General features: G+C 43.7%; 1 long non-coding RNA gene across 1 annotated transcript in view; it reads right to left on the bottom strand.

Annotated features, from left to right (window-relative positions):
• Positions 1 to 438: 438 nt before the first annotated feature.
• The window catches only part of LOC115032324 (uncharacterized), a 28,269-nt gene continuing 3,338 nt past the window's right edge, over positions 439 to 25,369 (bottom strand). The window contains exons 2-4 of the long non-coding RNA XR_003837985.2: positions 10,856 to 10,981; positions 1,716 to 1,851; positions 439 to 536 (exon numbers count right to left, since the gene is read on the bottom strand). This is a non-coding gene — a long non-coding RNA (uncharacterized LOC115032324). The remainder of the gene's footprint in view (positions 537 to 1,715; positions 1,852 to 10,855; positions 10,982 to 25,369) is intronic.

The following is a 25,369-nucleotide window of genomic DNA, read 5'->3' on the forward strand; positions in this document are numbered from 1 at the left end:
TATGACCTGTTTGTGGAAAGCCAGGCTTCAGAGGAGAGGCAGAAGCCACCTTTCCCTGCACAAGAGTACCCAGGCTCCTCTCTGGGAGCCTTCATTTCCTCTTCCAGTCTTTCTTTGTGAAATCTTACAAATAAGTATTGGAATCCTAAAACCACTAAACCACAATGGCAGGAACCCCACTCACTCACTCCTGTTTAGCTCCAGAGCCCAGACTTTTGAGAAGACCCTGGGGCTTTCCCCTCCTGTTCTCCACGTTTCTGGACATTTTTATGCCCCACTAAACCATTTCTTTAGTGCATTAATTTTAAGTTACTAAAGTTACAAATCTCCACTGTAAACTATTAACAAAGGAAACTTTGTATCACTACAGAGAGAGTGAGAGTGAGAGAGAGAGAGAGAGAGAGAGAGAGAGAGAGAGAGAGGATCACTTACCATGTTGAGATAGGAAACTCCAAAATAAACATAAGGCCATCAAGTAGAAGTCATTAGATTTAAGAGACCTTGTTCTGGTGTTTCTGACACTAGGATTTGTTCTCCTTTAAAAGAAAAAGAAATGAAAACGGAGAGAAATAATAATGCGGCTTTAAAAAGTATGTGAGCAAGGCTGGTGAGGTAGCTTAGCTGGTTAAGTGCTTATTTTGAAAGTGTGGAGATCTGAGTTCGATCTCCAAAACCCATGTTAAAAAGCTTGACTTGGCAGCTCATGCCAGCACTGGGGAGACAGAAACAGGTGCCCCCTAGGGTTCACTAGCCACCCAGTCTAACCTACTTTGTAAACTGCTAGTCAGTGAGAGAGCCTGCCTCAAAACACAGGTTGATGGCACCTGAGGAGAAACAACCAAGGTTAACTTCAGAACAGCACCCCCCCCACACACACACACACCACACTACAATAAACACCCATATAATGTGTTAATAAATGTTCTTTTCTGACACGTTCAGGTAGATTGAAAGAGACTTGAAAATAAAGTGGATCCCTCAAAGTATAGTCCTACATTATTCAATCCCTTGTCGGAGTCACCCAGAATCCCATTTTTCTACTTCCGTGTCTGAGGATGTCGCCCAGTCCCATGCTCCTTACTTCCTTGAATGTCAAGCTGGACACTCAAAACAAGCAGAGACTGTCTTCATCTATCAGCTCCCCAGGCTACAAGGTAAACTGGGAGATATCTACTTGGACAGCAGATCCAAGTGCCTTACATTAGAAGATACCCCTGAGCATTCGATCATCCCTTGTCCTGTGGAATGCTATGGCTTTACAGGGATCCATTCAAGGTTGAATCTCCAAAAGATGAAAGTGGATCAGGCCCTAGAGGTGAGCAGGCAGCTTTCATTTTTTCTGTATTTTTTTCTCTGAGATAAGGTTGTGAGCACAGAACAAAACCCAAAATTGAAATCTTCAATAGATTCAGGAGATGCTTCAGTGGATAAAATGTTTACCATGCTAGCATGAGGGTATAAGCTTGAATCCCCAGCACTCATGTGAGAAGCTGGGTCTGCAATCCCAGCCCTGAGAGCCAGAGACAGGAGGATCCTGGAGTCTCACTGGCTAGAAAGCTAGATTCAGTGTACTCCAGGCTCAATGAGAGACCTTGTCTCAAAAAATAAGGTGGTAAGCAATTGAAGAAAGAAGACATGTAACATTATTCTATTAATTCTACATATGTATGCTGATGCATGAACACACACACACACAGGAGAAGGAAAATACATACTTGAGCAACAAATGGCTATGCACCTTGTGCAGCTGCTGAGAAATCCCGCTGGAGATAGAACCTTCTAGAAAACTAGTTCCTGGAAAGATACTTCGCTGACCAATGGATTCTCATCCAGGGTTAGTTGCATCCGACTCTGCAAACAAGAAGGGATGGGGAAGAAGGGGCAGAGCTCAGGGCTGGGGAGGAGCTGCTCTGCCAGTGGCAACACAACCCGAATATTAAGCAACTCCTTGGGGAAGGTTGCTGTTTTGTTCAACTGGTATTATTAAACCTCTCAAATACAGCCATTGGGAGAGCGCCTGCCAGACTGTGCCCTCCTCTGCAGCTCAGATAAGCTGTAGATAAACACCCCTGGCTCCGTGGCACTGACCCAGCAAAGCCCAAACTTCGCAGTCTTTGAGCTCTGCTCAGCACTAAGTAATTATCCTTGGACATATTTACTGTTTATCTACCTTCGAATTTTAATGACAAAGGCAGCACTGTACCCATTGGGATTCAAAGCACGGGTGCGTCTGCGCCCTATTAAACTTGCTGCTGCACAGAGCAACACTTACATTTTGTAAGCTCTCTTCTCACCCACTTCTAGCTTTTTCTGTGAAGGTTACAAAGCACTTCTTAACTGATAAACGTTCAGCCCTCCATGGTTAGAGGTTCTATGAATTCTCTTTGTTCCCCTGTCTCTGTTCCTCTGAGAGAACCATCCACATCTCTTAGAAAGGGGAAGGGGAATGAGGGCCTGCTCCCCTGGGCTTCCTGTGGCTTTCTGTAGCACTCTCCACCCATGACTGCCTAGGTCAACATGTCCTTTACTCTCCAAGATCACCTTCGACTGTAAAGAGTGGGATGGGGAATGAAAGGGGATGAGAGTCAAGAGACCTCTCGGGGCCTCAGTTTCCCAATCAGTAGAGGGCATGGATTGGGTTACAGACGTCCAAGGTCCTCATAACTCTACAGCTTATGGATGTTACCCACAGAGATCCCAATGAATTGCTCCCAGAGAGGCTGATGGTCAAGAACCTTCCACCTGGGAGACCTACCTCTTCATCCCTCTATCTTCTCCAATGGGAAGGACTGACCACAAGCCAGGCAGTCTCCATCTCCCAGGGACATGTGGCTTGAGGGCTAAAGAGACTCTCCCATGCCCATACCCTCATAGAAAGGGAGAGTGGGAGACCCCTCTTTGCTCCGCTCCAAAGCAGCCAGAAAATCCATAGATTTATCACAGGCTGCATTTATCTGCGCCTGGTCTTCACTAGGAGAAAGCTTGGCTTTCCCCCAAAGGCTGGCTACCAGCCATAGGTGGACTGCAGGGGCCCTGGAAAGGCGCTGATCTCCTGCACATCTCCATACCCAATGTCACACAACTGATAAGTCAGTTTACAGCTCAGAATAATAATGAGCAAGTTCACTGACAGCCTGGTAGTTTTATTTATGAAGCAAAAATGTTTGATTAACTTTTAGTCCCCAGTCTTTGTAACCAACATGATCTCTCTGGAATAAAGTCACCAACTTCTAAAAGTAATACAAAGCTAGAACACAATAGTGTCATGGGGCATTGTTTGGGGCAAGGTGAAAAGGGAGAACATGGCTTAAGGAAGTTAGTAATTAAGTGACAGATGCAAGGTGACAGAAGAAAATGACTAAGCCTAATGATGGACACTTATAATCCCTGTACTTGAGAGTTGAGGCAAGAGGACCACTGGGAGTTCAAGGCCAGCCCAGGCTACATGGAGCATTCTGATAAGACAGGGCTATATAGTGAGACCTTGCCTCAAATTTTTCATCAAACTGGGAGTAAAACATTGGTTCAGTAGTTAGGAACACCTATGCTAGGCAATTCACAATCATCTGTAACTCCAGCTCCAGAGAATCTGATACCTTCTGGCTTCTGAGCACATCTGAATTCACGTGCACATAGACAAATGTACATATAAATGAGGCTCAGGGAACATCTCAGAAGACGATGGGGTAGAAAGATTTTAAGTACTAGAGGACCAGAAAATCTGCTGTGAGATTGAGTCTCCTATAAATTACAGAGACTCTTTACCCATGATGCCTCAATATATGGCTGGCTAAACAAGACTTGAACAAGTACACCAGTAGACCTGCTAACATATAAGGGGAATCTCATAGGGCCCCACCACTAAGGAAAGAACTAAGGCAACTAAGGGATGCTGAGAGAGGGAGAAATAATCTTCCTCTGTGATGGACCTCTAACGGGTTATCTAAAACCAAGTGATCAGCCCTGACATCATATACATACAAGTCACACTAAACAGAGTGAACAAGCTGTGAGTTGTGTGTTGTGTAGTGTGTGTGTGTGTGTGTGTGTGTATGTGTTGTGTGTAAAACAATAACAACAGAAGAAGGAAGCTTAACTTCTTTGCGTGAATAAAGAAGTAGAGGTCTTGGAGTTGAGAGGGAGGTGAGGGATGGAGGAAGAAGCAGAAGAAGGAAAAGTATGGAGTAGAAATGATGTAAATACAAGGCTCATATATAAAATTCTCAAATAATCATAATGAAATAAATGTGTGTATATGTGTGAGAGATATATAGATGATAGACCAACAGACAGACTATCTTAAGCCAAATAGAAGGCTATGAATGACACCTGAGGTTGTCATCACTTCCCTATGTGGAGTATGGAACACACATAAATGCACACACACACACACAGGCCAGAGAGAGAGAGAGAGAGAGAGAGAGAGAGAGAGAGAGAGAGAGAGAGAGAGAGAGAGAATTTTTTAAAGCTGGGAACTGGATATCCATTAAGTCCTGACTGTAGACAGCATGTATTTCATCTCACGTTTATAATACATTCTGGTACTAGGGATCCATTAAGTCGCCGGGAGTGGGGGAATGGCGTGATCAAGGCTGTGCTTTGGGGAAGGGAATCTGGCAACTGCACAGAATTGTGAGCAGAGGCTGGAGGCAAGGACGCAGGCAGGAGGCTACCTTATTGCCTCTCCCAGGGTGCCCTAACAAGCCACTGATTTAAGGCTGTGTGATCTCCCTGCAGTTGGGAGCAAAGAAAGGCTCTAGGTGCAAGAACATTTCAAACTTTTCTTTCCCAGGACCAAATAGATTAAAAGTCAATGTCAACAACTAGAAATGGTCTAAGATACTTACAGCCAACCATTGGACTGAGGTCAGGGACCTCTATGGAAGACTTAGGGGAAAGACTGAAGGATCTGAAGAGGATTTCAACCCCATAGGAAGAACAACAGTATCAACTAACCCGGACCCAGCAGAGCTCCCAAGAGGCTAATTCACTATCCAGAGCATATATGGGCTGGTCCATGGCTCCCCTGCTACATATATAGCAGAGGACTGCATTGTCTGGCCTCAGTGGGAAAGGATGTGCTTAATCCTATAGAAATGTGATGCCCCAGAAAAGGGGGATGCTAGTGGGGTGAGGTAGGAGTGGGTAGGTGGGGGGAGTACTCTCTCAGAAACGAAGAGAAATGGAGATGAAGTGAAGAACTCGTGGAGGGGGGACCAGGAAGGGAGGGACAACATTTGGAATGCAAATAAATAAATTTGAAATTTTATGATTTTAGAAAAAGAATTCCTCTTCTCTTGCTCTTGTTCTCGTCCTCTCTTCCTCCTCTGTCCCTTCTATCTCCATCCTTCTCCCCCTGCCTCTATCTCTACATGCTCATGGCTGGCCTCTACTTCTCTCTCTCTCTCTCTATCTCTCTCTCTCTCTCTCTCTCTCTCTCTCTCTCTCTCTCTCTCTCTCTCTCTCTCTCTTTCTCTATGGGATTTGCTTTTTAGTTATTTTACAGGGGTTCACAATTAAGACACTGCTTTGAATGTTGGCTGTGAAGACCTAGGAAACTCAAAGCTACAATCATTTTGAACTATGGTGCAAATCAGCTATCAGGCAGAGACACAGCAAATGGGAGGTGTGGATGAAAGTGATACCTATGGGCACTGAGGGGACATGGACTTGCGATGGTCAAACTTCAGCATCAACTTGACTGGGTTTGAATCACATAAAAGACACATCTCTGGGTATATCCCTAAAAGAATGTCCAGAGGTGTTTAATTGAGAAAGGAAGAGCCACTCTCCCATGGGCTGAGGTCCCAGGCTGAATTAAAACAAGAAATCAAGCTGAGTATCAGCTTTCCTCTCAGCTTCCTGACTCTAGATACTAAGTGACCAGCTGCCTCCTGACCTGCCACCACAGCTATCCCATGCCTTATTTGCCATGACAGACTATACCCTGAGAGTATGAGCTGAACGCAAACCTTCCTTCCCTGAGTTACTTTTATCAGATATTTTGACACAGCAGTGAGAAAAGAAACTAATGCAATAGTCCAAGATGAAGCTGCCATGTCTTTTGCTCAAGAGATGAGCACGTGTGAGTATAAGAACACATGAGAATTGTTCCGACAGTCTTCCTGGATGGATATGAATGCTTCCTGTTCTCCTCAAGACTGAACAGTGTCCATCCGATAATATCCAGTGCAGCAGGCTTCAGCAAGTCACATAAGTGTCAAGTAGAAAAAAAGGGGGTGGGCTTTTTTTCCTCCTTTGATTGTGAACCACCAAAAAAGCAAGCAGTGAGAAGCATGGTCTGGTCTATGACATCACCAGTGTGGGGGAGCAGAAATGTGTCCACCTTCTGTGAGCATTTCTTCTGTTAATGAAGATTAAACTTGGGTTTACAAGTTACCAATCCCAGGGAACAGTTTGGAAAGACGGCCCTCCTGCTTCGTGTGTCAGGCCTGTTGCTGTGTGCATATTTTTATCCTCCCATAAGACTCAAGTGCTGGAGAAGATGTTTTTTCATGGCTGTGTAAACACTGTTTCTGCTCCCCAAGATGACAGAGAAGGAAGGAGGGGACTCTGAATGGCTCAGCATTTCCATTTACTGAGCACATTTACCTGAGGAAGCCAATTAATGTTCTACCTGGGACATCTTCATTTCTTCCCCATGATGCCCTGAGAGGCAAAGCAGATGCTAGCAAAGTCACCCCAGTGTCCTACAGTGAAGGTTATGAAGCTGAGTGTCAGTTCAAATGGGAAGGCTGCAAAGAGACACTAGCAAACTTTGATGACTACCTAACCTCTAACTCCCTAATAAGGAGGCTTCCAGCAATCAGGAGCTCCTGAGAACATATTTTCCATTACTCCCATCTTGTTCAAGCCTTAAGGTCCCACTCACTTTATCTTACTGAACTCACTGCCTCAACATCCTCAGAAGGATGGACCTGACCCACTGTTGAAATTCTACAATAGTGCTGATGCCCTGTGTAGCCTCCCCAGCCTCCCTGCAATCATAGCACTTAAGAGATCGAGCATATATTAGCTACTTTTCTCATTGTTGTGACAAAATATTGGATGAAAGCTACTTAAGAAAGTTTACTTAGGTCTGTGGTTTGAGAGGACCCATCATGATGGAGAAGGCCCAGAAGCCTCGGGGAGCAGATCACACATCATCCACAATCAAGAAGCAAAGAGAGATGTGTGATGGGGTTTAGCTTGTTTTCTCTAATTGTATTTACTCTGAAAGCCCAGACCATGGAACGGTACAAATAATAATCAGGACAGGACTTTTTCCCTCTGTTAAACCTTTCTAGAAATACCCTCATAGATACACCCAAATCTGTGCCTCACTGATGCCCTGATATCTAGTGTCATAGTTAGGGTTTTCATTGCTATGAAAAGACACCATGACCAAGGCAACTCATATAAACCTTTAATTGGGACAGGCTTACACTTGCAGAGGTTTCAGTCCATTATCATCATGGCAGGAAGCACGGCAATGTGTAGGCAGACATGATGCTAGAGAAGAAGCTGAGAGTTCTACATCTTGATCTTAACACAACCAGGAGAGACTGTCTTCTGAGAAGCTAGGAGGAGGATCTCAAAGCCCACCCCTACAGTGACACATTTCCTCCAACAAGGCCACACCTACTCCAACAAGGGTACACCTACTAATAGTGCCACTCCCAGGCCAAACATATTCAAACCACCACGCTTGGTACTTCTTAATTCAATGAAATGAGAAATTTGAACCAATCATCACAGTCTGTATGTGGAAAGAAACAAGTGCAATGTGCAGTAGATTGTGATCATGATTCCATGAATGGAGTCCATACTTGACGGAGAAGAATCTCATCCAGATATGAAAGCAATGAAGGATGAGCAATGATTGGAGGGGAGGCCAGACAGCAGGGAGGCATAGAAAATGGTCGAAAAGTCTGAAGACTTTGAAGACATGGGTGACTAGAGTTCAATGATAGAGCACCCTGATGACCAAATAAAGAGCCAAACAGCCAGGCTTCATGGTGTCACAGATTTTTGGGCTGGCCTTGGCTTCATAGTATTCCCTAGGTTGTATCAAAGACACACAAACAAACAAGATCTCAAACTGTAATGGAAGCACAGTTTAACATCTGGGTGGAGACAGGTACAGGCAGATATGAAATTGAACCATTCTGTGGCTCCTAGAGTTGAGGGAGGGGGGGTGGTACACTTTGAAATAAGGAGATCCTTGGATAGCTTCCATCACACTGGAGTGTAAGGATTAGGGGTATGAATTAAATTGAAAATATGAAGTGAGATGATGAGATATTGAGGAAGTGAAAAGTAAGGAGATTGTGGTTAATTTATATTCAGAATAAAACATGACAGAAAAGAATCTTAAGTGACACCTATAACTGGCTTGGGCATCTGCATAAAGGATGAGACCACTTCGGACAGGAGGCAGATGATGGTTGTTATCACAGAGCTCTTGCTTGAGGAATGAATGGAGGCCGTCTAGGGAAATGTCTGGAGGGCCAAGTTCAAGACTATGTCCCCGCTCAGCCCAGAGGTTTCACTTAGTGTGTGTTCTCAGAATTGCCAGATTGTCATAGGCCAAAAGAGTCACCCTCTGATAACACTTAGGGTTGCAAGAATAAATGAATCAGAATCCAGGCACATTGGTGCACGCCTGCAATCTCTGCATCCAGCAGACTGAGTTCATAGTCTCACACAACCTGCACGAAGAAACCTTATTATTTTTCTTTTTATTTATATGTATATGTGTGTGAATTTTTACATCTGTGTAGTACCCAAAGAGGCCAGAAGAATGCATCAGATCCCGCCTGAGGTGGGGCTATAGGCAGCTGTGAGCTATCTGACATTGGTGCTGGGAACTGAAGTCAAGTCCTCAGCAAGAGCAGTAACTACTCTTAACTGCTGGCCTATCTCTCTATGCCTGCTTTATTTACAGTTTTTAACACCCTAGAATTATATGGAAATGGTAAAATTAAAGAACTAGATATTCCCACTAATCCAGTACTACAGCAAGGGTGGTCTGTCCTGTTTCTTGCTCAATTGCTGGCTCTCTATAACTTCCTGCATTTGGTTTTTCCTTCAATATATACTACTTCTCCATGCCAGGTACTCTCAGAAGCAAGGCTCACACGGTGTGTGTTCACTGTCTGCTACCAATCTGCAATGGGAGGAATCCTCTCTCTGTTCTCCATTTAGCATCCCACCCTCCCATGCTGGACCCCAGAGGAGTAAGGATGTGGTTCAGAATACAGGGTGCACACCCCTGTGTCCCTAGCAAATTCTCCATCACAGTTTTCCAAGTTTTCACTCTTTCTCTCTTCACTTAACCTTTGGGTATCAGGAGTTCTGCATCACTGTCTCACCTCCTAGACTAGAAGATCAAACACACAAAAACCATCATTGCCAATCACACAAGCTATCAGAGGCAAAGCTATACGTGTCTCACTACATCAGCAACAGAAGAATCTGTGACTAGCAGAAATGGGAACCAACGCTCTGCCGTGGCCCTGGTTTCTGGTAGGACATGCTAGGGTTGTGATGCCTAAGAGCTCCCTCTGTTGGAGGACTTGGGGGAAATTTTAAAACCTAGCAGGAAGTTGGCACACCTATGGGTACTGGACAAAATGGAGTACCAAGGTCCCCTAACCTTCATCCACAAGGCACAGGTTTTGAGTGTCACAGGGCTTCTAGAAGGAGAAATGGCAGCTGCCAGGCAATAGCTGACCAGATCTATTTGCTTGAATATATGGGGCTCTCCCTGGAGCCCTGGCCTTCCCAGGAGCTGAAGACACTGAGTTAGCAGATACAGATAACAGGCACTGGGATGAGGGTGTCCACCAAGCGCTCCCCTACTCTGAGCCCTCTCAAGGCCAATGTCAAGAGAATTGCAGAATGTTGATAAACACACAGGGATCTCCTCGGATGATGTTTTCATGGCTTGAATGGACACAACTCAAGAAGAGCAGGAGATCCCGACAAAGTCAAGTGGCAGAGGATGCAGGAGGAGGGTGGCAATTCTCTTCTCCCTCAGCTCTGGATGCAGGGAAGGACTGCGATTACCATCTAGCACACCCTGTCCTCCTGTCCTTAGGAGGACACCATGAGGCCACTCAGTGTACTCTGGCAGTGTCCTTGCTAGGGAAGTTTACTGAGCCCCATGATTGCAGATGCAGACCATATAAATGTGGCCCGAGTACCTGAGCATCAGATATAACTGTCACTTCTATTTTCAACCCTTTTAAGAGGAAGAGGGTGGGGACCACAAGGCAGGAAGAGCTGCATTCAGCCTTCTCCGTGCTCCATCAGAGCTGAACCTTAGTCCTCTGTGTGGGCATCCTCGGGGCCAAGGGGAGGTGACCCTCACAATTACACATGTGTAAGTAAGTGTGTGGTGGGTATGGGTTGATTTGGGTCCTCTGGAGCTTCTTTATGATTATTTTCTGGATATTTCCGATAGACCAGGAAGGAAGAGACACGCTCTGCAGAGAAAACGCCTAGAATGCAGGTAATAAAAAGGCTGGCGATGATGCTTCCCACAAAACAGCCACCAGCAAGCCTCAGCGCCACAGCCATAAAACACCCACGCCTGCCATAACCCGAATCCAGCTCGGCACGACTCTCCCGCCCCGCGCCTCCCAACCTAGCTCTGCACCACCCTGCAGCAGAGTGCGTCACAGGCACCCCTGGAGACAGAGTGACCCAACCACCCAAAACTCTGAAGGTGGGTGCCACATGCTGAGATAGGACTGGAGGAGGGGGTGGTGTGAAACTACAATGATCTGTCACCTTTATGTGTTTCCCAGACAACAGCATGGAGACAGACAAGGATAATGGAATTCCCTACCATCCATCTCCCAGGGCGGCAGAGTCTCTCTCTCGCTGCCGGGGCCTCCTCTTTGCTCGCCTTCTCTCAGCAGAGTCTCTGCATTCAGATGATCCAGCCGCCCCTTCCTCAGTCAGCCACAGCAGCCTAGAAGCATGCAAAATTGCTTAACTCCTGTAATAGGTGGGGCTGAGCTGGGGCATCACCTGCGTTGCCTTGTTCAGTCCTTCCCCGCAGACTGAGGACGGCCCTGCTATTAACAAGACACCTGCTTTGCCAGGCAGAAAACTAAGGCCTGGGTGTCACAACTAGATTCACAAGACTGTCATCCAAACATGTAGTCAGTGTCCACCACCAGTGCTTTTAGGCACTCCAGCCAAGTTTTATATTCTAATGAGGCCATGAATCTTATAGCAAAGGTCCAGCTATAAGCTTTTCTTTTTAAAAAGACATTGTATTGACTATTGGGGAATTTCATACTTGCACACAATGTATTTAAGCATACCCCTTCCCCCATTCCTCCCCCAACTCATCCCAGATCCACCTCCCACCTTCCCATCTTCTCCCAAGCTTGTTAGTTTTCACATTTTATTTTACTCAAGTGAATATTTTCCATGAATGTATGTCTGTACACCACATATATGCATTGCCTGCAGAGGCAAGAAGAAGACATCAGTTTCTCTGGATATAAAGTAATAGACAGTTGTGAGCTGTCATGTGGGTTCTGGGAACCAAACCTGCGTCCGCTAGAAGAGCGGCTGGTGCTCTTAACATTTGGGCTATCTCTACTAACACACACACACACACACACACACACACACACACACACACACACACGTTTCTTTTTATAATCTACCAAATCCAGTTTGTGCCACCCACATACTCAAGGGTGAGAGGCTGTCTTAGTCAGTGTTCTATTGAAGAGATGCCATGACCAGGGCAACTCTTACAAAAGAAAGCATTCAATTGGGAGCATGGGTACAGTTTCATAGGCTTAGCATGGTGGAGAGCATGGTAGCATATAGGCAGGCACAGTCCTGGAACAGTAACTGAGAGCTACAACCTGATCTTGAAAGAAGTAGGCTGGCATGGACTTTTGAAATCTCAAAGCCCATTACCGCCCCCCCACCCCCCACCCCCCACCCCCCTACCCCCGCTGCCCCAGTGACACTCCCTCCAACAAGGCCAGACCTCCAAATCCTTCTCAAATAATGACTCCCTGATGACCAAGCATTCAAATATCTGAGGCTATAGGGGTCATTTTAATTCAAACCACCATAGAGGCCATCCACAGGAGTGTGGTCAACCTATTGGGCACCAAACTCCTAAAGAAAGCTGATTCTCCCTTCCCAAGAAGACAGGGATTGGGGGTCTTGTGAGGGCCCCACACCTCTTACTCTATATTGGAATGCTAACTGGCTTGATCCTGTGCAAACCATGTAAAAGCAGCCAAGGTTGCTCTGAGCTCATGAGTGCAGTGACCCATCATGTCCAAAGACACTGATTCATTCCTCTCTGGTTCTCTGGATATTACAATCATTCCACCTTTCTTTCTCAACGGTCCCTAAGCCTTGGGGGACAGAGTATGTGACTTAGATTGTCCATTTGTCATGAACACCTCACAGATACTCATTCTCATGAGCTTTTGTGCTAACCATCATCCACTGCACAAAGAAACTTCTCTGGTAGGTTTTAGGAACTTCAAAGCAAGTAAAAATTTAAATATGCTCAAGGATATATTGCCCCAAAAGGCTTGCTCAGCACTCAAATAGCCTGCTTCAATGACCACAGCCCCTGGATTTTTCATTCCTTTTTATAAACCAATCCTATGATGGTCATTGGATGAGATGCAATTTCTCGCATGCAAACACTTTTGTCTCTTTGCTGAGAGCCTGAAGAATTGCACGGACCACTTGACACTTGGTTTGTATTTCCTCTCATGCTATCCTCAATTTGGCCCTGTGATGGGGAGAGAAGGGTGATTGGATTAATCTTGCAAATATGAACAAGGGGGCTCATCAGGATAAAGCCTGGCCAGGAAGGAACCCAGGTTTTGACAATTCTTTCTTGGCACTCTTCTGCACATATCCAGATTACATCCGAAGGAGCTTGACTAAGAATGAAGAGACTTCCCACAAACCAATCACTGCAAAGCAACCAAGCATGCTCCCCTTGGCAACAGCTAATGAAATCTTTTCTTCTCCTGCCTAAGCCCCACTTGGCCAATCAGACACCAGCATGAAGTAGTGGTGCAAGGATGTGTGCCTCAGTCTGTACCCAAGAGAAAGGAGGCAAGGCTGCATGTCTCTCTACCAGAAAGCCATTATGTGATAACCTCTAAGGGAAGGAAAAACCACAACACCTCCATTATAAAGGAGATGTGAACAGCTGCCTCACCTTTCAGTGACGCTCCCCACTGGGAGCAGAGACAGCAAAGAGGAGACTGGGGGAGAGAAGCTGAAGGAGACAGCAGACAGATGCTCCAAGACAGGGTGTCTAGATGTCAGCCACAAGCTGTGAGTTTCCCTATGACTTCCGTGTGCCTACATGACAATATACTAATGTCTTGCTCAATATCAAGGCTCTCCATGCATCCCCAGCTGAATCTTCCAGCTTATCTTGTTTGCAGTGGTGAAAGGGTGCGTGAATATAGTGTATGCACGTGTGCGCGTGCACACACACACACACACACTCACACACAGGCATGCACATATGTAAAGGTCCAAAGTTGACATTGACTATCTTCCTCTAGTGTACTGTACTTAATTTGCTGAGTCAAATCTTATGCTGAAACAAATCAGAACTGACTGATTAGACTAGTCTAGCTGGCCAGCCTGCCAGATCTGCTGCCTCCTGTGCACTGGTATTACATGTGGCTGTCATGTCTGCTCAGCTTTCATGTGGGCTCTGGGGATCTGAACTCTGGCCTTCACATTTATGCAATAAACCATTTCCCCAATTTTTATTCCAGTTTTCTTTGCCATGCTTCTGGTGTGTTCTCTAGACTCTGGCCTCCAACAGACACTTCTTCCCTGCATGTATGCTAAGGCAAGAGCATGCACAGCCAGACACATAAAGGCCCACAGAGCAGAGCAATGGGGTGAGTGAAGTCAGGGAGGTGGAAGGAAAATATCATGCCAGGCTTATTTCTAAGGTAACAGACTGCTTATGAAATAGCCTGACCATCAGAAGCAGAAAAAATGGTTTTGCTGCTAGAGGCCACAGCATGTCACTGGGGTCAAAGGGTCGCCTACCAGAGGCCAAGTTAAAACCTTCATTCTGATTTCTGCCCACACAACCTTGTTCTCCCTCCTTGAGGTACTGTTTCCCCATGTCCACTGTCCAAAGCACACCAGAAACCTACCCATCTCTAACCTGAGAAAGCAATACAGTGCAAGAAAAATAATCTAGAGTGATAGGGTTTTTTTTTTAAATGGTGTGGTGTAAAACTTAAAAAACCCAGGTCTGGTGAACACATGGTGCTAATGGTGTCTGTCACATGAACATGATGTAAAGATGAATGGTCTCTACCACGCTGAGTGAAGGTAGGCAGGCTGCAGGGGACAACGTGGAAGGGCAGCAGGCTCCACTCCATCACTGACAAGCTGAGTGACTCTGAGCTCATTGCTCTGAGTCTTGTTTTCTTCCTCTGATCTGGGAAGATGGCTATGCCTGTAACATGGTTGTCATACAATCAAGGGGATCTAAATGCTATTCTCAGCACACATGCACATACATGTACACATACATGCAATACATAAACACATACACCATAGACACACACACACACACTTAAAATATATAATGAGAAATCATAATGTCTCTCTGCCCACCTCCAGTGTTGTAAGAGTCAAGTTCATGATTCAAAATACAAGAATGAGCTTTTGAAACTCTGGGGAAGTGCACACTTCTCCTCGGGGTACAAAACTATTACTGATGAAATATTTTGTGGTTATTAAAAGAATTTCAATCAGAAAAAAAAACTACTCATTCCAGTATAAATAAAAATGGATTTTAAAATTGCATGTCTACCATCCATTTCTAGGACTTAGAGAAATAAACAAACACACAAAGAAAGGAATGTTTGCCTATTTGACCAAGAATTTCTACTGGTAAGAAATTACCCTGAGGGAAAAGCTTATACATGTTTTCATTACTTAGCTACAATAATGCTTCTTCTAATATTTTTCATAAAAGGCAAAAAATAAATAAAAACAAACCTGAAAACACCTTAGACTCCACCTAGGGAGACTTACTTCAGTATGCCACAGTCTCTCCCAAAGCTAAACACCATGAAAACATTACAAAGTCTAAAATCATATTGTGTGTGATAAAAATATTTTTTAGATGTGTTTTGAAATAAAGAAAAACGGTGTTATAAAATAGTGCAATCTAGTGTGCATAATCCTGTGCATATAAATTGCACAGAAAAAAATATTTTTAATAAATGCAGCTCAATGGTTAGTAGCTAGCTCCCTAGAAAGATCATAGAGGGGTTTGATTTTGTTTCATTTGCTTACTGGTGTTTTTAATATTTTCTAAAGAGATTATGTTATTTTTTGCAACATGAAGGAAGTACCCAATGAGGTAACTACATTGTATTCAAAATAATAACAGTTGGAGACTGGAGAGCGGTGTGATGGTTAAGAGCACTGGATGCTCTTGCCGAGAGTGTGAGTTCACTTCTCAGCACCCATGTATATCGTACAGCTACCTGCGAGCCCAGATCTAAGCAATCCAACCTCTTTATCTGGTCTCTATGAACACATGCACACTCATGCCACCCATAAATGCACACATGCACAGACAAATACACATAAAATATTTTTTAAAAAAAATAAAACCAGGAGTTGGGGAGATGACTCTGCAGTTATGAATGCTTATTGTTCTTGCAAAGCATGTGGATTCAGTTCAGTTCCCAGCACCCACTTGGCAGCTCAAAACCACCTGTAACTTCAGTCCCCAAGGATTTGACTCCCTGTACTGGCCTCTGTGACCGCCTGTACTCATGTGATACATTTAAACTCAGACATATACACATATAGTAAAGAAATTAATCTGGGGACTGGAGAGATGGCTTAGTGGTTAAGAACCCTTGCTGCTCTACCAGAAGATCTGGGTTTGATTTCTGGAACCTACATTTAGTTCCTACCATGGTGGGTGTCTCAGAACTGCCTCTAATTCCAGCTCCCGGAGATCCAGTGCACTCTTTGACTAAATGGAACTTCATCATACACTTCAAATTTTACCCCAGAAATAATCACTTATTTTATATCCCACACATGTAGACTTAACTAAAACAACACATAGCTGGGGATATAAGTCCTTTGATAGAGTACTTGCCTAGTGTGCAGAGAGTACCACAGAGAACTTGAGTGGTGTGCATACCTCTAATCCCAGCACACTGGAGGTAGAAGCAGAAGAATCAAGAAGTTGAAGGTCATCCTTTTGTATGTAGTGAGCTCAAGGCTAGATTGGTTTACATGAGACCCTCCCTGACTTGAATTGGCAGAGTTCAGTTTCACACCCATTCTCATAAGATACTGAGGCAGGGTAGTAGTCCTCCCAGCTCCCAGTTAATGAGAAAGCTCATCTCAAACTTCCCTTTATCACCTGTCTTAGTTAGGGTCTAATTGCTGTGATCAGACACCATGACCAAGGCAACTCTAAAAAAGAACATCTAATTGGGACCAACTTACAGATTCAGAGCTCCAGTCCATTATCAACAAGGCAGGAGCATAGCAGTATCCAGACAGGGATGAGGGAGGAGCCAACAGTTCCACATCTCATCTCAAAGGCAAACAGGAGAAGACTGACTTCCAGGCAGCTAGGACAGGGGTCTTAAAGCCCATGGCCTTAGTGGCACACTTTCTTCAAAAAAATCATACTTACTCCAACAAGGCCATACCTCCTAATAGTGCCACTCCTGGGGCCAAGCATATTCAAAACACCACACCACCCTACATTAACTCTTCCAGCTGAGAACAACATTTGGCCACAGTTCTCACTGGAAGACAAACCATCAGTTATCACTCCTGGTAAGAAAGGAAGCTTTGGCTCCAGTAGGATGGACCATAGTCACAAATCTGTATGGAAGTTGTGTCCCCAAGGTCACTGCTGTCCTTCTCTCAGAACAGCCTTTCTGTTACCATCTCAGCTGACACCCTCAGCCTGTTCTCCACATCTAGTGAGACACTGGGCTCTCTCTTTTCCAATTAAGACCCTTCTAGAATCCTCTGCACACTAAATAAAGGCATCTAAGATAGTTCCCACACAATCATCTTCTAGCCCTACCCCTCTGTGCACTCTGTCTTTACCCCTGTCTCTCTTGCTCTGTGTCTCTGTATCTCTCTGCTTCTTTCTATGTCTCTCTGCCTCACTGTCTCTCTCTGTCTGTCTCTGTATGTCTGTCTGTCTTTCTCTCTCAACACACACATACACACACACACACACAGAGAGAGAGAGAGAGAGAGAGAGAGAGAGAGAGAGCCCGCTTCTGCAGAAGCCACACTGTCTTCTTTGTGTCTCTCAAATCAGATGTCTCTTCTATTTCAATCCTTCTGAGCCTCTCCTTACCCTGACCAAACCCAAATTTCACTGCAGAGGCAAGTCTCCATATAAATGTTTTTACATCTCACACCCCCTCCCCACATTACAGTCTATCCAAGGTCCCTGCATTAGTCTCTCCGACATCTGTCTCTCCCTCCACGGTTTAACCAGTCTGTAGTTACTCCCTGTGTCTCCAGCATGTCTCTTCCAGATTCCAAGTAAGTGTTCTCTGCTCCAGCAACATTTATCTGCTGAATTAAAGGCTAGACTATTGGTGGGATAATTGAGTTACCAAAACACATAGGTGAGAACATGCTGAAGCAGGGAAATGGAGTAGACAAGCAGACTTGTCTTGGGGTCAAAAGGTGGTGCTGGCAACTACAGTGTCTTGGCTCAAGAACTGAAAACAGTAACAGGAGTGAGAGATGAGCCTACAGAGTTCTGGGAGGCCCTATCAGGAAAGCTGGGAGGGTGTCGTGACATAGCCCTTTGGTTGGACTCTGTGTGCTGGGAGGGGAATGTGTACACACTCTGCTAGCAAAGCCAAACCCTTCCACCTGCTTCTGGCACAGTCTCAGCCAGGTTGGCATCTATACTTCTGGATACAGAGCACTGGCAGGCAGTCCCTCAGATATTCCCTTAGGCCTGACATGCCACACCGAACTGTCCACACCGGGCCATCAAGGCCAAGATACACCCCTCTGAAATCTGTCATACCAGGAATCTGTCATACCCTGAAGTGGGACACATAACACAGCATCTCCTTGTTCCTGATGTCAGTATTCTCAAAAACAACACCATCTACATATGGCACATGGAGCCTAGGATGCTAGAATCTAGCCAAAGACTTCCAGTCCTATCACTCCAGGACAGGGAGACCATGAGGGACAGAGCCTGCCTTGCTCCTTGATACTGAAAAAGGAGATAAAGGAAACGCCTCCCTCAACTCCCCAAAACTGTCCAATCAGTGGGGAGACCTCCATTACTTTTCAGATGAACTTCAGGGCCAAGAATTTGATACCATTTAACCAGCAGGACCTGAGCCTGGACACAGACTAAAAGCAGAAAGACTTCCATTCAGGATCTCAACATGGTCACATCATAGGGACCCTATCTCTGCCATGGCTTCCATAGAGTCTCCTATACCCAGGAAGAGTGACTTGCATCAACCAATAGAGACATTCTGGAAGCAGCTGACCATAAGTCAAACCAAAAGAAGGAGAAGGCCAAGGAGCACCAGGAAAAATGGAGGAGGTCATGTTTGAGAGTCACTCAGGACCAGGAGCCTCAGAAGTAGACATGCTGGCTGAGAGGCACTGCTAGTCTTCACAGCACCATCTTCCACAGAGCAGATGTGTTAGGGAGCAATTTCAGAATGTTGTAGGCTGGCGGATATTTATCCTGGTTTCATTCTGTTATACTGATAAAACATTCAGACCAAAAGCAACTCAGGGCAGGGAAAGGATTTATCTGGCTTATTGTGGCAATGCCACACCAAAGGTGAAAGATAATCATTACCCATGTTTACCCAAGACTGGGTATGATGTACTCAGAAGAGCTCCAGTCTCTCCTGTTCTAATCTAAGAGTCTATTCTAAAAAGCCTACATGAACAAAGGCCATCCTCTTTATATAGTGAACAGCATGGCAAAACACGGGAACAGGGAGTGAGAAACTTTTTTCTCGGATATTTACAGTAGTCTCATAAGGGAGAAGATTGGTTTTTCTGGCCCTACTGACTCAGAACAGCATACAAACCCACAAACATATTATTTCTCTATCCCCACACTCCTTTCAACAGCTGGCTGCTTCCAGTGCATGGTCTTAGGTCACACATACCTACATTGCTCTGAGTCAAGACCATGAATGGGTCACAAAGGAAAAATAAGAAACATGTGATTTCAAAATGTAGTGAGATTGGTTACAGTGTTTCTCTAAAAATCCAGATGCTTCTGAACAGGAGGAATATACAGGATGAAAGCAGAATTAGAACATAGATATAATGGCCTCAAGGCACATTAACTTGGTTATAGGTTGATATGTAAAGAGAAACTATAAATAACATTTCTAGGAAAAAAAATCATTCTATGGCTTATACCTCCAGGTCAAAACTCATCATTGAGGGAGGATGGATCAAGAACTCAGGAAGGAACTAGAACTAGAAACCATGGAGGGATGCTGTTGGCTCACTCACACTCACTCATCTGGATTTCTTTCTCCAGAACCACCTGACTAGGGAATGGTGGCACCCACAGTGGGATGGGCACTTCTACATCAATTAAAAGTCAAGACACTCCCCCACAGACATGAGCATGGGCCAATTTGGTCTGTATAATCCCTCGAGTGAAATTCCCTTCTGATGTGATTCTAGGTTCTGTCAAGTTGACAGTTAAAGCTATGACCTTCTGGTGTCTATGCAAAGTAATTAACATCTACAGACATACTAGTGAACTCTGAAGTGAGACAATGCCCCCTACCTTGTGCAAGCAGCTAGTTCCACCCCCACGTGATCTATTAGAGTCCATGGCTAATCACACTTTCTGAGTCTTCTGTGAAATGGTTATGATCTCAAATGCTAAATGAATTAAATAAAAATACTTAATGCATTCATTTTGTATGAGAATCATTAATCTTTTATCATCAATTATCTTTTTAACAGAAGCCTATATTGGGAGGCGGGTGGTGTCTAAGTGTGAAGATTAACCTCTGCTGCTTCAATACTGCAAATAAGGCATTACTCCTGTGAATGTTTTATCATACCTGCCTTTTGCATGGCTAGAGAGGGTGCCCAGGATCTCTCACATAGTAGGTAAGAATTCTTTCAACTGAGTATCATCCCCAGCCCTCAAATGCCATTTGTCATTATGCCTCATTTAGTACTTAGTTACATACAGCTAAAATCAAGTACAACTTCCATAAAAATCTTTTGCAAAAACAATATTTTTAGAGCCAATGAGATGTTTCAGTGGGTAAAGATGCTTGCTGTGAAGCCTGATGATCTGAGTCTGGATTATGTGGACCTACATGGTAGACGATGAGATCTGACTCCTGGAAATTGTCCTCTGATCTTCACATGTATGCATTTGCACTGCTGCATGAACACACACACATACACACACACACACACGATGTTAAAAAACAAATTTAAGTCAAACAATGAACAGAGATAGGAGTCCATATATATATAAAACTACAACTATCTTCCTAGGGAACTGGGGAAGCTGAAGCAAGAGTATAAGGACAAAGCTAGCACTTGCTACAGAGTATCATCCTGCTTTAAACACAAAATATCAACAAGATGAATAAGAGATAGCTGCACCTCCCACCATACATAGTACCTTCATGTTTTAACATTCCATCTTTGAAGGCAGGGTGATGTTGGCTTGGTTATTTTTGTCCTGATCCTTCATTGGAAGTCCAGAATCCATCTCCAGGAAGCATTCTGCAGCAAACCCTTCTCTGGGTGCCAGCAGCAGCTTTTTAATTAATACTGCATGGAAGATGTGGTCCAGGATCAGCTACCTGGAGATGCAAGCTCAATTCCAACATCTCTTTCTGAGCCCACTATGCCTAGTTTGCAATAACTGCCCCTAAAGACAGGATTAATTAAAGAAAATGAATTTGACTTTCTCTACATGTCTTTTGCTGTTCAAGGGAAGACATTGCTTAGAACTCCCAAAGATACAGGCTCCAGCAAGCTTTCTGCCCTCAAGAAAGGCTGGAGCATGATGCAGACTTCAGGTCTTTTCTTGGAGGTAAAATATGCGCAAGGGACTTAAGAAATATCACTGGGAGTCACTTTAGTATATGATCATGAGGGATTGCTTAGAGAAATGGCAATGTCTTTGTATAATCAAGCACTCTGCAAAGATTAAAACCCAGGAGCTGGGGCCTGGAATGCAGCTCAGTGGCACAGTGCTTGCTTAACAAGCACAATGCTCTGGGTTCAATTTATGCTTCACAAAACAGAACATTGAGGCACTGGTAACATATTTCAGTTGGTAGAGTGCTTGCCTAGTTATGCAAAGCCTTGGATTGATCCCTCGCAGCACAGACATCAGATGTGATGGCTTACTCAACACTCAGGTGGAAGAGGCAAGAGAATCAGAAATTTGAGGTCATCCTTGGCTACATTGTGATTTTGAGGCCAGCTAGAGACTTTTTCTCAAAACAAACAAATAATGATCCAAGTTAGGCATAGTGGTACATGCCTTTAGTCACAACAGTCAGAAGGCTCAGGCAGGAGGGTGGTAGATTTGAATATATCTTGGGTGATATATATAGCCCCTACTTTTAAATAAAGAGAAAAATGGGAAAATAAAAGCAATTGACTGGAAGAATTTGAATGACTTATAGAAGTATTGATGGTCCTGAAATAAGAAGGAATAAAGAAACGCAGCACATATTCTACCACATAGACAAGATCTACACTGAGTACAAAACAAAGACAAAAACAAAAAAAGAATAGAGAGACAGGAAGAAAGTCAAACAAGTGAAAATTGGCACCTTCATTATACCACCCAAACCTCATGTGCTGCGCAAAGCTGATTCCCTGAATTACAAGGTATGGGAGCTGGAGAGATGGTTCAGAAGTTAAGAGCACTCAGTGCTCTTTCAGAGGCCCTGGGTTTGATTCCTAGCACCCACATCATGGCCCCATAACCATCTATTTGTTCCAGGGGATCTGGCACCACCTTCTAGCTGCAGCAGGCACGTGGTATATCTACATATATGCAGGCAAACACTCATGCACATAAAATAAAGATAAATACACTTCTTTAAAAGTACAAGGTGTGGGAGCTTTCAGGAAATAACTACATCAGAGCTTTTGTGTATCTGATTCATGTCCATGTGTGGAAGTATGTGAGTGCATGAAACCCATGTGCATGTTAAGAGGACAGAAGAGGATATTGGATGTCTTGAGCTATCAATCTCATTGTCACGAAGCTGGCGCTAGTCTGGAAGTCAGCCTGCCCGGGCAACCCTCCTGTCTCCCATTCCCCACAGTGTTGAAGTTATAGGTCCAACTTTTTACATGGGTTGTAGGAATTTAAACTCTGGCCCTCCTGCTTACACAGCCAGCGCCCATTCACCAAGCCAAAGCTTACAGATTCAGCCTACTCATAGATATCTAGAAGACTGGTAACAACCTACTCACTGAAATCTCATGCAACAGTGTAGCAGGAAGAGAAACTCAAGGAGATAGCAATATGTGGAAGAAAGTTCAACATCCTAAAAGAGAACAAAAGTCACACCCTGCTCCACTCTTCACTTCCTGGGAACTCCAGTGAGCAGTAAACCAGCAGCTAGCACAGTCTGAGCCTATATATGAATGTAGATCAAGTAACACAAAGTGCTTCGTCTACAATTGCTCTTCTCATAATCTCAGCACCTGGAATGGGGAGGTGCTGGTACTGGGTCAATTTGTATCTCCCATCTCAAACTCTGGAGACCCTGGGAGGTGAAGGGACATGGCCACAACTTCTTTGGTTTTTGCCTTGCCCCCTCCAGTCTCATTCTCCCTTTTGGAAATGGCTGAAATCATCACTATGATATTTTAAAACCCAAGTTACTGTCCTGTGCCCAAAGTAATAAATGTTTTATAGTTTCAATTAAACCAAATGTGGGAGAGCTGGATTCCTCTTCTCTGGCTGATGAGTCACCCAGACCCATTACCCGACTATCCATTAATTATAAGTAGGTTGCACACTGCCCAGCATCTCCCAGAGACTATGCAATTTGATGGCATGGTGGTGCCATGAGCACAAACACCCATATCTGCAGACTTCCTATGCCTCTTCTCTGTTGGCCTCAGACCCTAGGACTGCAGGGATACTAAAGCCAAAGCTGGGGTTCTCATTCCCATGGATACTTGAGCCATCTTGTTACCAGCTTGTTGACTACCTACTATGTGGCCTACCCATAAGGATCATCACCGTCTTACAGAAGGTGGACCTTATTCTTAGAGGGGTCAAATGGCCTGCCTAAGGACACACAGCTGTTAAGTTGCAAGGATAGAATTTGAGATCGATCTCCAAACCCTATTGTTTGATCATTAAAGGTTTTTTAGTCTCTAATCTAATCAGTACTTCAAACGAACTAGAGAAAGGAGGTCTCTGGGTAGAGTCACATCTCTAGCCCTCTCCAACCACTGATTTAGGGATAAAATAAGATGATAGAAAAAAGCAATTGGCATAAAATAAAGACTATTATAAGTGCTAAGAATATAAGCCACTCTGGTTTCAATGCTGAGTGCTTAGTAGGTGCCTAATAATTACTTAGTATAGCAGCACTTGCATCTACAAAATGTCAGAAGACTCTGTCATAACCTTATTTATGAAGAGAAAGAAGAACTTGGTTAAATGAGGGAAATCATAACAAAGATGGCTGGTGGAACTGACTTGAAACCTGTTCCACTTTTGTTCCTAATGGTTTTCAAACCCTGATCCACAAAGGGCTAGGAATCTGCAGAGAGTCCAGGAGGTGCCTAAAAAATGAGGAAGAATAAGGAAGGTCTTTCATCTCCCCCACATTTTCCTTCTTGGAGCAGGATGCATCTGCTTCTATCTGCCCTCAAATTGGACTCCTGCTCAAAATTCCGTGTAATGAAACAATCTTACTGCCTTGAATAAGCGTCAAAAGTGTTTGGAATTATAAGAAGAAACAAGAGGCCTGGCGTTACACCTCAGAGGAGCAAAATTAAACCCAACAAAGACTCAGATGTTTCTTTAACATGACTAATAAGTATAAGTTAAATGTGCCAGACACATCAAATGGATTCCTGAGCTCACAAACACATGAGAACATTGACACAGAGACCACAAGGAAAGACTCCGTATCCTCCGTCAGCATCCTATGGGTGATGCTCTCTGAACAGAGCAGAATTAGTCACCTTTAAGCACAGTGTAATAGTGCATAGATCTACAAACTATGAAAAGGGGGAAAGGACTATTGGATCCTTAAATTAAAAATCCTCAAGTACAACAATAAAGCACTTACAGATGAAAGCCAATAAAAATAAAAGATCAGATTTTGTAGAAAGTGGCTAAATTTGCACTGAAGGATAAGTACCATTAAGTTCTATTTAACATTGGAAAGTATTAAATTAAATTAAAACAAATAAATGTAAGCAAACTAAGGTCTAACCCTACAATAACAACAACAACAACAATAACAACAAAGAAATCAGATACACCAGGAGGTAACAGGGTAGATTTCGTTTTTAAATCAGCTAGCAGTAAAACAAATGATTAAGACTGAATATGGCATCTTCAAAACTAACAATACTATGTCTAAATTTATAAAACTCGATGATTATAAGGTTTAAAAAATACTATGAAAATTTTTAAAACTACAATTTTTAGTAAGTACAATTGAAATTTTAGAATGAATGTGATTTAAATGATGGTGATACAATGTATCACACTCTTAATCATAAGAAAACCAAAGTGAAATATGTAAACATATATGTAAATGCAAAGTAATATAGAAGAGAAGTATAAAGCTTAAGTTATCTAGTCACATAATACAGAAATTAGAATGATAAATGGCCTTTCTTCTTTGCCTTCTGCAGAAAGCCTGACTATGTTACACAAAAGCTCAGACTTCTAGGGAAGGCCTCATAATTCCCACACAAATTATTCAAAAGAATGTTTTCCGGTCGGTTTTGATTATGTAAGTTATACAAATTTAGTTGAAGGCTCAGGAAGAATATTGTGAGTTAGAGATAACTGTGTGCATATTTATTCAAGCATACACATGAAGATCCTCTGGAAAATGTTACAGTATTTAACATGATTTCAAACATTTATTATGATCAAGTGTTACTGAAGTGGGAAGCATGGCTTAACATCCAAAAGAAAAAAAATCAGTGCTAATTCCCTGTAATCACAGATGAAAGGGAGAAAAGTCTGTAATCTCAATAAAGAACAAATTTCCTAAAACTTCAACATCTGATTATAAAAGTCTCTCAGAACGTTGGGAGTTGT

Source organism: Mus caroli, unplaced genomic scaffold, assembly GCF_978045245.1.
Source record: "Mus caroli unplaced genomic scaffold, Mus_caroli_1 scaffold_13, whole genome shotgun sequence".
Taxonomy (NCBI): domain Eukaryota; kingdom Metazoa; phylum Chordata; class Mammalia; order Rodentia; family Muridae; genus Mus; species Mus caroli.